The sequence below is a fragment of the Zootoca vivipara genome, chromosome Z2 (genome assembly GCF_965207765.1).
Source record: "Zootoca vivipara chromosome Z2, rZooViv2.hap1.1, whole genome shotgun sequence".
Lineage (NCBI taxonomy): Eukaryota > Metazoa > Chordata > Lepidosauria > Squamata > Lacertidae > Zootoca > Zootoca vivipara.
In genome coordinates, this window is record NC_142585.1 from 36,656,532 (window position 1) to 36,669,893 (window position 13,362).

General features: G+C 41.4%; 1 protein-coding gene across 2 annotated transcripts in view; it reads left to right on the forward strand.

Annotated features, from left to right (window-relative positions):
• MED27 (mediator complex subunit 27) overlaps nt 1-13,362 on the forward strand; it is a 176,050-nt gene that overhangs the window by 90,850 nt on the left and 71,838 nt on the right. The gene's annotated exons all lie outside the window — the stretch shown is intronic.

Sequence of the window (13,362 nt, forward strand, 5' to 3'; positions counted from 1 at the left end):
TTGAGCTCCTAGATCTTGTGATGGCAATAAAACATGAGCCAGAGTCAAAGCCAATTCCAAGGCCTTTTATTATAAGGAAAGTCCTTTTGCAGTTCATACAGCTTTGAAATAGAGGGATGTGGTTATAAATAATTAACTCATGCAAAAAGAGAATTTGTAATATACTGTACTTACAACAGGATAGGAAGGGGAGAGAATTACATTGCTGTGTTCTTCCCTTTGTCAACATTAAAAATAACTCTATTACTATTTTATTTTACTTCAGGGTGTTCTCCAGGCATTTGTGTGTTTACAGCGAACCCTGTGGGTGGGTTAAATCAAAAAGCTTGGCAAAGCAAATTCTGTTCAATGACTTCATGAGAATGTTCTCTTTAATTGCCCTCCTTAGAAGATTACTTGTAGCAGTTTAAAACGTTTTAACTGCAGAATACTCCCACCCCATCTACCCACGTACACAATCTCAAGGGGGGGAGGAATTACACAGAAATCTGCATAATGCCATTGGTAAGAGAACCACTGAATCGCTGAAATGTGTGTCTCTCTCCACCCCCCAATGGTACATTAGATAATCCAGACCATGTTGGCTGGGACTGATGGGAATTGTAGTCCAGCAACATCCGGAGGCCATCAGTTTGGAGAATGGTGATACAGGATGTTGGGACTGAGGATAATTTTGTATGTGACAAGAGCTGCTCAGCTAGACTAGTGGTGACTCCAGGATTCAAGACATCAGTCTTTTCCTGACCTACCTGGAGAGGTTGGGGCCTTCTGCATGCAAAGCATGTGCTCGACCACAGCTATGCCCTACCCATTGTTGCAGCTAATGTCTGAAACAATAAACTGAACCAAGATAAGCAGACACTATGTGGTGCTGGGTTGTTTGACCTTCCACCTTGCCTTTGCTATCTAAAGTGTTAATGTAATGTTCCTACTGGAGAAGCAGCAGTGATCAATAGCCCTTTGGATTTAACATGTGCCTGGTCCCCTGATTCTTGTGGTTGCACTTCTAACACTCTTCTATGCAACTGGTGCTAAGCATATTAAATGAAATGTGAGGCACATCTTAAAGCCCAAAATCTTGTAAAAGCAAAGATATGAAGAATACAGATTAACCCGGAGTTGCTAAAGCTCAAGCATTTCCATCTCACGTATGTGTAGGCTTCTGTGGCATATGAACTGAACTTTATTATTCTCTGACTGGAACGGGTAGGAACTGCTCTGCTATGTACTTTCACACATGTTACCCAGGCAGTTGTGAAGTGGGCAGTAATTATGCAGACTGGGGTTCTTTGAGGACTAAGATTTTGATTTTCCTTAAATGAAGATTTGTTACATGGATGGGGAACCTGCAGCTCCTGTCATCCCTGACCATAATATTCCTACTGATATGTATATGCATTTATTTCTGCTTCTTATATCAAACTTCAGTAGCAGGTATTTTAGTATTTATATGAATATTATGAAGTATGGGTTTAAAGGTAAAGGTAAAGGGACCCCTGACCATTAGGTCCAGTCGTGACCGACTCTGGGGTTGCGCGCTCATCTCGCGTTATTGGCCGAGGGAGCCGGCGTATAGCTTCCAGGTCCTGTGGCCAGCATGACAAAGCCGCTTCTGGCAAACCGGAGTGGCACATGGAAACGCCGTTTACCTTCCTGCTATAGCGGTTCCTATTTATCTACTTGCATTTTGATGTGCTTGTGAACTGCTAGGTTGGCAGGAGCTGGGACCAAGCAACGGGAGCTCACCCCGTCACAGGGATTCGAACCGCCGACCTTCTGATCAGCAAGCCCTAGGCTCAGTGGTTTAGCCCACAGCGCCACCTGGGTCCCTAAGGCCTCTTCTAGTTACCCTTAAACTAGAAGGGTACTGTGCATAGTGATCCATTTATTGCCCAAACAGAACTCTTCCACATCGGGCCCTGAACGAACATGGTGCCCAACACATAGGTATAGCCAGAAGGGGAGGGCAGCACCGGACAGTACATTCCCAGTCTTCCATTATATGTAGATATTGATGTTACAGGACTTGAGATAATGCATAGGAATTACTTTGAGCAAATAGGTTGAATGCTTTGACAATAGGTACTCATTAATTACATTTGCATCCCAATTGTTCCCTTAGGGCAGTGGTTTCCAACAAGTGTGCTGTGGCACCTTGGGTGCCTTGAATGATAATCAGGTGTGCCGCAGGCAGCACTGGCCTCTGTCCCTCTTTCCTTCCCTCCCTCCTCTGATACCCCCTTGCATCACTGCCTTCCAAAGGCTTGCATGGCTATTTGTGCAGCAGCCCTGTGTACAAGCTCCCCAGGCAAATGGTGCCTCTGGGACTGACTGGGAGGTTGGGGGGGGGGGTTGTCAGGAGCTGAGGCAGCCTCAGAGTAAGCAAGCAATCAGTGAGGGAGCCCAGCCAACCAGTCTGCCAGCCCTCGCTGCTGGGAATGGATGAACAAGTGGGAGGCCAGGCAAGCAGTCAGGTGCTGCTCTGGCCTTTCTTGTTGCTGCTGTCTACAATGCCTGCCTGAGAGCTGATTGTCTGGCACTGAAGGGGAACCTTTCCGACATGCAAACCTGGCAGTGCCCACTGCTGCCACTGCTGTCTCCCAAGGTGAATAAGGAGCTGGCCTCATGTTCACCTTTGGCCAGTCTCGGTTGGGCTGCTAAGACTGGGGGAATCATCTTCCCAGGTCCCTGCGGGGCAGCGTAAGGGGGCACCTCTATTTGGGGCAGGGGCGGCTGCTCAGTGGTGGTGGAAGCTGCTGCCTAGATGACTCCCAAGGAAAGGGTAGAGGAGAGGAGGGTGGGGTAACTTTCCACAAGGGCAGGTGTTCAAAAAGGAGTGAGGGGCTGCCAGCTCTGCAACCGGGTGATATAAGTGGGCTTCTGAGGCTCAGGGGAGCTGCAGAAAGAATGTAGTTGATCAAGGGAGCCATGGAATCAAAAAGGTTGTAAACCTCTGCCCTAGGGGAACTAAGGGTATGACATATAGGTGGTTATTCATATCATATGTCACCCGGGAGGTGACTTCAGTTGTTGGCACCCATCTGTCTCAAGAGACAATGGAGTGTGCCTCCAGGGGTGAAGTCAAACTGCTGTGTTGGCAGCACCGAAGTGAGCACCCCAGGCCACAAGCCTGGACAGTGTGCATGCAGGTCTCGGGCTGCCCATCTGATGTGGTCCCGGGCTGCCTCACTGATGTGGTCCAAAGGAAAGCAGAAGAATATGCTTGGCACCAGCTTGTCTGCAGGAGTTGCCAGAAGAAAGCATACAAAGTCCCATCCAATTTGGGACTGTGCTCTGGATTTGTGTAGGGTTTTCTCTTTAGCCTTTTGATTCTCCTGAGGATATCCTGCAAGGCAGCAGAGGTTTAGGACCAGAGCTTTCCTTCTCTCCTTCTCTCCTAACACCCCATACACCTCCGACTTCAATTGAATGATTTCAGTTGAATTGTAGGGTAATAATAATTTTAACGAAGTAAGAGTTGTATCCAATGTTAATCTTACTCAAAGCAGACCTATTGAAATTGATGCACATTACTAACATAGGTCCATTAATTTCAGTGTGCCTTCTCTAAGTAGAACCTTGCCCAAAGTAAGGTTAGGTGAGAGAGGATGGCTGTTAGCCAAGTGAATATTTCAGCCTCCCCTGTCTATAAGCTTGCTCTGCTCTTCTGGTCATTGTGCCCACAATTCCAAAGGTTTGTATCCAACCAATATTTACCCAGAGTAGACTATTTGAAATTAATGACCTCAGGTTAGCCATGTTTATTAATTTCATTGTGTCTACTCAGAGTAGGACTATCACTGAATATAGTCCAGATGGGGTGCCCTTCCCATTTTTGGTCATGGCAACCATTGCCAAGTACAATGATTCCTCAGTTAGGGATTTTCTTTTCTCATATCCAGGAAACATTCAAAATTCATAGCGCATTAGTGACATGTAAGAAATTATTGGTGCTCTTCTCTCATTATTTCTTTTAAGTCTTTACTGGGAAGGTTATCTACTTGCTGTCAGGGCCCTTCCTGATAAGTGAGCCATGATGTATTATTGTGTATCCCTTGCCTTTTTGCCCTTAGGTATGATTTCAGTAACAGAAAGACAAAGTGCAGACGAAATCCTTACGCAGCAAGCTTAGCTGGAGCCTGTCAGTCTGTGTCAAACTCCCCTGGCTACTTGAGTCTCTTAATCATTGAGCTCTTCTGCTGAGTGTTACATCCAGTGTTTAGTGTTAAAATCAAGTGAGCTATAAAAGGTGTAGGGGGAAGAATCATCTTGGTGCTTCAAGTTTTTTCAAGTCAAAATAGAATATCACCTTGTACAAAATAGCCCTGTAGAGCTACAAACCAGTTGAGCCAAAGGCTATGCTATCTCTTTTTTCCTTTTCACTTTTAGATGCTTTCCCTTTTTTTTTGCTGGTAAGCTCAGCAGGGAGAACTTTTGGTGATAATTTTTGTACATGCCTTACAGACTCTGGAGGTTTTAATGAAAGAACTGTTACTGAAGAATTGAAATATAATTGTTGTTCTTGGGTCTGTGGGTTAACTGGTTTTTGAAATGAAGTGGAAATGATCCAACTTTGAAAAATCACACTCGTCTGATTCTGCTTGCTCCATGTGCTTGATACAAGCAACTTCCAGAGGCCACAACAGTATATGTGCGTGAACTCATTTGTATCCCAGGAGGATTCCAGCGAATAGGTTTGTGGAGGATTGCAGCCAGAGAGAGTTTGAAGGGCTGAGGGAATAAGCAGTCCATTAACTTTGTGAATTCATACAGTTTTCTCTGTGCACTTCTTAAAACAGGAATCCAGAATAGCCACTCTCCATGGACCAGTTTGATGCCCACTTGACATTGTATGATATTAGCTGTTGTAAATTTACTTGCTGCAGCTGCAACAAGAAGATTGGGAGTACACTATAAATCAGGGCAGGGTGAGAGAGAAAGGTACTAAATTCAAAACACAGCATCTAGAAAGGTGTAATCAGGTGCAATGAGGAGCATGCTTATAACGTACTCCCAATTCTTTCTTTGGGAAAGAATTGGGAGCTTGCTTTGGAATTTGGCATCACAGTTTCACAAACCCAGCACCTGACATCAGGTGATGGACAGATGAGCACTTTTTTCAACTACATCGCAGGCAAAATGGGCAGACCATAGTTAGGCCCTATAAGTCAGCAGTTCCATGCCTTGTTAGGGATGATTTATATATTATATAAATCTTATTAGATTTATTTATATTATATATATATTTCCTATGTAAAGATCTATGCAATAGAGACTGTTTTTGTTTTTGGATTATACATTTGTCACATTGAGTGAGGAATATTCTGTATTAAATTGTCTGGCTTAGGTTGCAATCCTATACATGCTTCCTTGGGAGTAAATATCATTGAACCCAATACGGCTTACTTCACTTGTTGAGTCCCATTTGAGGGAGTTTAGTTAGAGACTTTTTGTGAACCCTGAAGGGTAAGGGCTCCCTACAACACTGCAGGGACATCACAACATAGTTAACTATTAAGGTTTGGTCTTCAGCTGCATGTGCTTTCATCTTTATTCAACTTATTTTGGTCACAGGAAAGATGATTAAGGAAGCTTTTATTTATTTTGGTAGGAGGAATATATCTTTGAATTATTACCTATAAAATTGTTTGGCTGGCAGTCCTTGCAGTATCAGCAATTTCACAGAAGCAAAATAACTCATCTAGATGTCAAAAGTCTTAACTTTTTTTCTGCTTTTTTCCTAATAAGTCTTCAGAGCTACAGATGTCCTAATAGGATCTTGCAAGAGAAGCTATGGATCTATGGGGAAGATGTTCTTAATTTGTGAACCTATATACGATGGCAGGGGGTGGGGAGTACCCTAGACTCCATGATAAAAGGGCACAGAAGAAAGAATTTCAGCACACCTATGGGGTGTGATGTGATAAACTGTAATGATTCTGGGTGTGAGTTAGGCAAGTAAAAGATGAATGTGTATGATCTGTTGTTGCTGCCATTAAAGAATTCCTCTTACATTGGCCTTTACAATTGAACTTGCACAACTGCTGCTAGAATTCTGGCAGTTTTTTAGCTTTTGCAATGGGATCTTTGAAAGCAACATTGTGGAATAACCTTGTTGCGGGCAAGATTAGTGGCAAAACAACAAAAGTGAGATGTATTTCTGTAGTAAGCAGTTTTGTTTTTTGATTGTCAGGTGTCTAGCAGAATGGATAATTTCAAAAAACCCTCATATTTATGTGAATTACTGGTTAAAGCATTTTAAAAAATGCTTACTTTGATAGAGCTTCCGGGGGTGGGGGGAGTATTGCTGCTCTTCATTTTATCCTGTGGTTCATCCTCACTCCAAATTATTGGCTTATCGATACAAAGACTGACATTTTTACCAACCTGATTTCACATCGTGTTGGCAGATAAATCAGGCCCCACACTTAGATAAATGTAGAAAATGTAAATGTACATGTAATGCAGAATTATCTAATTAGAGATACACATCTCAGTAATATAATATCTAGACCATCTTTCTGAACAGAAAACATGTTATAGAAGCCTTGGCATTTTGAGGATGATTTTGAATAGAGGATTTTCTTTTTTTCTCTTTTAAATTCTGGTTTCACACAAAATATAAACTGCCCATAAACCAGCAGTCTCTCTGTAGATTATGTTACAATCAGTAAGCGAGGTTCCAAACATTTAAGCTGCTAACACTTTCTAACATTATTTGGAGACTTTCTATTTTTAGGTATACAGGCCTGCTATCACTTCTATTACAAGTTATCATGATCAGCAAAGGGTTGCTTTTGCTGCCATATTGATTAACAGATGGTTGGTGTGGCCTTGGCAAAAATCTTAATTCAGACTATGGTAGCGCCTCTAACTTCCTCTTCACAGAAAACTTTTTAATTGCTAATATAAACTAAAAATGAATGGTCATCATTAATCAGGTCAAGGATTGTGGCTGCTGAATGTCACATCAAAAGTCCATCTTATCTAAGGAGCATGCAAAGTTAAATTCAACTTACGGTAGTTTGTCTATTTTAATGGAAGCACACTATTCCAATTGCTATCATATATGCCTCCTTTCCCCCTTTATTTTCTCCCTTCGGCTATTTATTTTCTTTGGTGCTTTTGCAGAAGTCACACCACATGTTTAGTGTGTGTTTCATCTGGTTCTCTGACCTTTCATTCCAATTAAAAATCGGAGAAAAGTTCTGGTTGTTGTTGTGGCACAGAATGCTCCATGCACACTTTTATTCCCCTATAATGAAATCTCCCTTGATCACTTCTCTTCAAAAGCTGCAAAGGGCATAGGAGGGCACTTCTTCCACAGCCCCTTTTTGCAGTGTTCAGATTGAGCAGGGGGACATTGTGGAACTCCACTGAGAGTCAAAAATGAACAAACACCTTAGTTTAAGCAAGGGGGCTATTGGTTGTCAGTCTGTCACATGATCTCTCTCCCTCTCGCTCTTGCTCTTGCTCTCCATCTACCTACTGCTTTAAGATGGCATGTAAATTTATTACTATTCAGTCAGACTGGCAATAGTCCCTAGGATCTTGGGCAGCCTCAAGTTTCATTCGTTGTTGATGCTGTAGATTGAACTGGAGATCTGAATCCTTAGTTGTCAAGTAATTTACTGGTTGATTACTTGTTGCGTTCCGTGTTGGGAAACCCACTTTCCTATAGTGATCTATGTACAGGAAAGCTCAGCCTCCATTCTCCTACACATCTCATTTTAGATAAAAGGCCCATGACATTTCAAAATAGATTCAGGAATAGTTTGGGGGTGGGGTCTGAACATAAGAAGAGCCCTGCTGGATCAGACCAAAAGCCTATCTTAAAATGTCTTCCCTGCATGTAATTATTTAATTTGTCATTATTGATGGCGGTGATTTGTGTTTGCTGGTTTGTAGATACTTGAAATACTGAATGTAAAATGTACTCTTGATTTAGTTTGGCGAATTTCTATCTCACCCTTCCTAAAGGAGCATAGGGGTGGCAAAACTTTGAATTTTGTTAAATTGTTGTTATTTATAGGATGATGTCATTAAACCAGAACCCAGCAGTGACCAGGGCACTTGAGTTGCAGGCTGCTGTATCAATGACTATGGAGCCAGACTGGGTTCTTGGCTCTCAGCCTGGTGTTGGTGACCAGGAGACTGCTGAACCACAAACCACAGCAGCAACGGGGTATGATTAATGGGAGCTAGAACCATCACAGATGCCTTCTAACCATGCCTGAAGAAATTAGTGCCTCCCCCAGTGCCTCAGCCAACCAGCAGTGCCCCAGGCAGGAGACTGTGGAGCACAAGAAAAGCATTCCATATCCAGGTCTGAGGTCTTGCAGAGGTTTCAGAAATGGGATGGAGCCTAGGGGAGTAGACCTGGAGACAGAGGCTCAAGAGGCATCAGTTTGATTCCCAGCCTCTTGAGATCCTATTCTGAACTAGGAGCTGTTTGTGGTATTGCAACAACTATGGTGCCCTTTTCCATAGGCTTCTGTGTGGAATCAGAACAGGATATCTAGCAGTATGTATTTTCTTGTCATTCCTGTGGGTCGTAAACAGTAATGTAGGAAGCTGATATACAGATTAAAAAAGTCTAGTCCAGCATTCTGTTCCCACAGTGGCCAAGCATCTACTTAAAAGAAGGCATCCTATCTTACACTGCTACCTCAATCCCAGTTCATTTGGTCCAGCATTTCTATTCCCTGGCAGCTTCCTCCACCCCCTTGGCATCATAGCTCCCCCCACTCTTCAGTTCGCCAGCTTGTACTTGCCACCATGATTTCTCCATTCTGGTGTTTATCGGCATCTGGGGAAAGCATGAAACCTGAGTAATAATTCAACCTGCTTGGAATGAGAACAAAAAACACTTTACTTCCTTTCTATGCCATGCAAGGACTTAGATGCAGGGTGAATATGGAGATTGGGGGGGTGGAGGAGCCTAACATTATAAGTCTGCATGGCATCTTTGAGTGTGCAAGACAGAGAAAGTTAAAAGCTAGGGGTTTGTTTCTACAGAAAGCAGATGGGCAGAAGAACCGTGTCAGTAATGGAGACAGCCTATTTTGAGTGTCATGGGAATGCTTTCATCAGCTTTACTTGAAATGGCTGAAATCTTTAGATTAGCATGGCTCTGGAAAGATGGTCTCTAAGTGCTGCAGAATACACACTAAACCAGTTCTGACTTTCCTAAATTTAGCTATACTGTGCCGTGCCTGCAAGACTAGCTTTTCCTCTTACCTCTTCACAGGTATAGCCCTCATCTAGGCAGCAGTATTCCTTTCAATTTGGTATGTCTTCTTGAAACTGATCAATCCCCACACAACCCAATTGTGTTTAGAAGCAAACCTTCCTCGCTCTGACAACTTTATCATCCTCCTTTCGTATTCTGTGCAGGAGTGCAAGTATTTCAAGGTTCATTATTTACCATCTACTGTATTTTAAATAATGCTATAGTCATGCAGCAGGTATGTTCCAGCTGCCAACTGAAAGGTTCTTGAAGCAAAGCCAGGATACAGAGTGCTGTGAAGTACACTTGATTGATGAAAGCCTTGACAGAGCCAGCTTCTCCTTTCCTGTTCCTCCTGCTTCCTCCTGAGATGTATTCATGGGATGTTTCCCTGCTGTACAGAGTAGTCCAATTAGCTGTACATTGCTTGCAGTAGTCATATCATTTGTCATGCTAATCGGATTCCTCGTAAAAAGCTATTAATTACTTGTTCCTGTACTTTATGAACATAGATGCAATTACTTGTGATTTTGCACGCTGGAATGCTGTTTTTCCACAGTTCTCCTTGAGCTTACTGAACACAGGTGAGCAGGCAGGCTTGCAAATGTGGTTGCCAGAAGTGGCCAAAAATCTTCTAGGTGACTCTGTATCCCTTATACTGAGTCAGACCATTGGACCATTTAGCTCAGTACTGTCTGCTCTGACTTAACAACAGCACCTCAAGTTTCAGCCTGAGGCCTCTTCAAGCCTTATCTGGAGATGCTGGAGAGTGACCCTTCTGTATGCAAAGCAGATGCTCTACCCACAAACTACAGACATTCCCCCAGTCAGATGCGTGGGATATAAGCATGCTGTCATTGAAAAATATGGTTGGCAATTATCAATAATAATACCAATTTAGGAACCCATCTTGGACATTTTGTGGGGGAAAGAAATGAATGATTCTGAGACTTAAAAGATACCGTATATTTCCACGGGAGTGGTGATTATTGATGTTAGCATGAACTGAATATCTTAAATAATCATTTTTTTAATGTAATCGACAGAAGAAAGATCAGAAAGTTTTTTTGTATCTTTAATGTATTTTTTTGTCTTTATTATTTTATTTCTCTCATTCACTTTTCTCTGTTTCATTTTCCTTTTTTGTCTCCTTTTTCTTCTTCTTTTTTCTCTTTTCTTTGTAGTCCTATGTCTGGGCCTTTATTAAGGGCCAGAGACTGTATACTCATGGGGGTGGTGGATGCTTAATGGAGGACCCTGGGTAAGAGACAGAGAATGTTGGTCTCCCAGCGTGAGAACCTGGGAGGAGAAAGGAAAGATCCCAGGTGGGATGAACTGCTATCTTCTGTAGGTTGTAAGGGCTAAGAATTACTTTAAAGAGAGGACTCTGTATTCTGTATTCTACTTAGAATTTTTGTAGCAGCTACTTTATTGTATTATGAAAAACTTTAATAAAATATCATTACTAGAAAAATAGCATCAGCAAGGACCCTGGCTTCAACACACACACACACACACACACACACACACCCCTACCTACCTACCAACCAACCAACCAACCAACCACATTTTACAGAGTATCAATAAAAACATAATAAGTATAATAACAACAGCATAATAATAAAATAATCATAACATTCCCCCACCCACCCCTCCACAGCTCTAGCAAGCCATAGATTATTTAATAGTGAAAGGCCTAGGTAAAGAGGAATGTTTTTGCCTGGTGCCTAATGACATGTAATGACAGTACTAGGTGAGCGTCTCTGCGGAGAGCATTTGACAGTTGGGGAGCTATCATGGAAAATGCCTGTTCTTGTGTTGCCACCCTCTGAACCTCTCAGGTAGGAGGGACATAGAGAAGGTCCTCAGATGACAAGTGCAGGGTCTGAGTCAGTTTGTATGAGGAGAGGCAGTCTTTAAGGTATTGAGGTCTTGAGCTGTGCATGACTTTATAGGTCAACACTAAGACTTTGAATCAGGCCTGGAAACTAATTGGCAGCCAATGCAGTCAAGCCAGGATTAGTGTTATATTTTCAAACCATCTTGTTCTGTTGAGCTGTCTGGCCATTGAATTTTGCACCAGCTGAAGTTTCCAAACCATCTTCAGAGTCAGCCCCACGTACAACACATAGCAGTAATCCAAAGCATTAAAAAAAACCCCACATGATTTGAGGTTATATATTTCAACTACTAACAGCACACTTCTTCAACATTTTGTATTCTCTTGTAGTATATATGAGAAAATCCTTCTTTTGCAGACTTTGTGGTACTCTAATTGATATCCTCTTTTTCTGCTGTGTGTTTTCCAGAAATATCTCCAATTTGTAAAACTTCTGCCTTAGAGTTTATTTCTTTTGTAGTAGGAGCATCAAACATTCAGTCTCTTAGTGCTAGTTTCAACAAGAGCATAGTCACATTCTTGTTCTTCAATTTCTTTCTGTATATGAAGGTATTTCAGGTAGAACTATAGCTCATTAGAAAAATTAATACATTTTCTAAAAAAAAGATTAAGGTGTGACTGAACCTGCACAGTTTTAAAACTTACTGTGTGTGTGTGTGTGTGTGTGAGAGAGAGAGAGAGAGAGAGAGAGAGAGAGAGAACCTCTAATCAACTCTCTTTCATATATACACATTAGAATACACATATTCTAATGTATGAATTCCCGTTTTAGGGAAACTTTTAATGTTTGATGTTTCATCATGTTTTTAATATTCTGTTGGGAGCCGCCCAGAGTGACTGGGGCAACCTTGTCAGATGAGCAGCATACAAATAATAATAATATTACTACTACTACTACTACTACTACTACTACTACAAAAAGATAACATCCTTCAATATATAAAATAAAAGTAAAATGTTATCAAAAATTAATAAGATATAACAAAAGCTAATATTTATAAAACTGTACTCCACAAAGGTCAGTATTGCACTCCTCTGAAGTCTGCATTATAGGCTGCTGTCTAGCACCAGCTCTGGGGAGGGCAGCTGGGTAGACATGGGTTTGTCATGTTTTGATAAAAGATTCCCCATCCCACCTCCAAAAAGTAAGAGTGGTTTCTGCTAGGGGTTGGTGTTCACTCCTGAGCCATAGAAGAAACTACTGAGAAATCCTTAATGGCTGCCTGATCTTATTTAAAGTGAATTTGGGCAGTTGGGGTGGGGACAGAGAAAACTATGTCCAACTTATTTGGGTGGAGCTTTTAATGACTCCAAATGATAAAGAGTCTCACTTCATAACATGACTACTTTATCCTGATGCAGTAGTTAAGATAAGGAAGTGTTAAGAAGTATATATTGGTGTGAATATGTCTATGTATATTCATACCTCCTGGAGGTTTTGAGTTGAAGGGTTGATTTAGAATTCTGAACTCAGTTTTCTTGGGGGGGGAGGGGGGTAATAATCAAATTCTGCAGTGCTTAGCAAAAGTGAGGGGAAGTGTATTTAAACAAATTCGCTGGAGAATATGCCTAAATATCAGTATACAAATATTTGTTTCTTAATTCCTTCAAGGTAAACTATCACCTTTCTCCTGGGTTTATGGTCTGCTTTATTGCATATATAGTGTTTTTGTTGGAGGTGATATGAATAACAGCTGTCAAAACTTATTGTTGACTGTGAAACAAGGTCTGTTTTGAAAAACAGACAGTTTAATAAACAAGTTTTAACAGGAAAGTATGTGTTCTTAAAATCCCATTACCACTTACAGCTGACAATCTTAGATAGGGAGTTTTTTTCCCTTTCAAGTTCTTTCTCTAAAAGAATGAATATCAATTTTCAGTAAACACACAGATAATAGTTAAAGGCTCAGACAAGTTTCTGGTAATTACTGTAAAGCAGCTTTATGTTTTCCTGGATAACCACTTTTTACATTCTCATATCCATATTGCTGTATTGCTGTATTATTATAACATTTGCTGTGCTGATAGCAATAAGTTTAGATGTGGGATCCTAGAAGAGAAGTTAATGATGGACTGAGAAGAACAGAAATGTTGAGATTATTGCACATAAGCCTGATTCAGATGAATGCTTGCAACTTCATAAAATACAGTTTATGAAACCATAAGCAAGTGTTGGGGCCAAGGTCTCCTACTTCCCCCTTGTATGCCAATTTTGGCATGAAGATCATGGCTC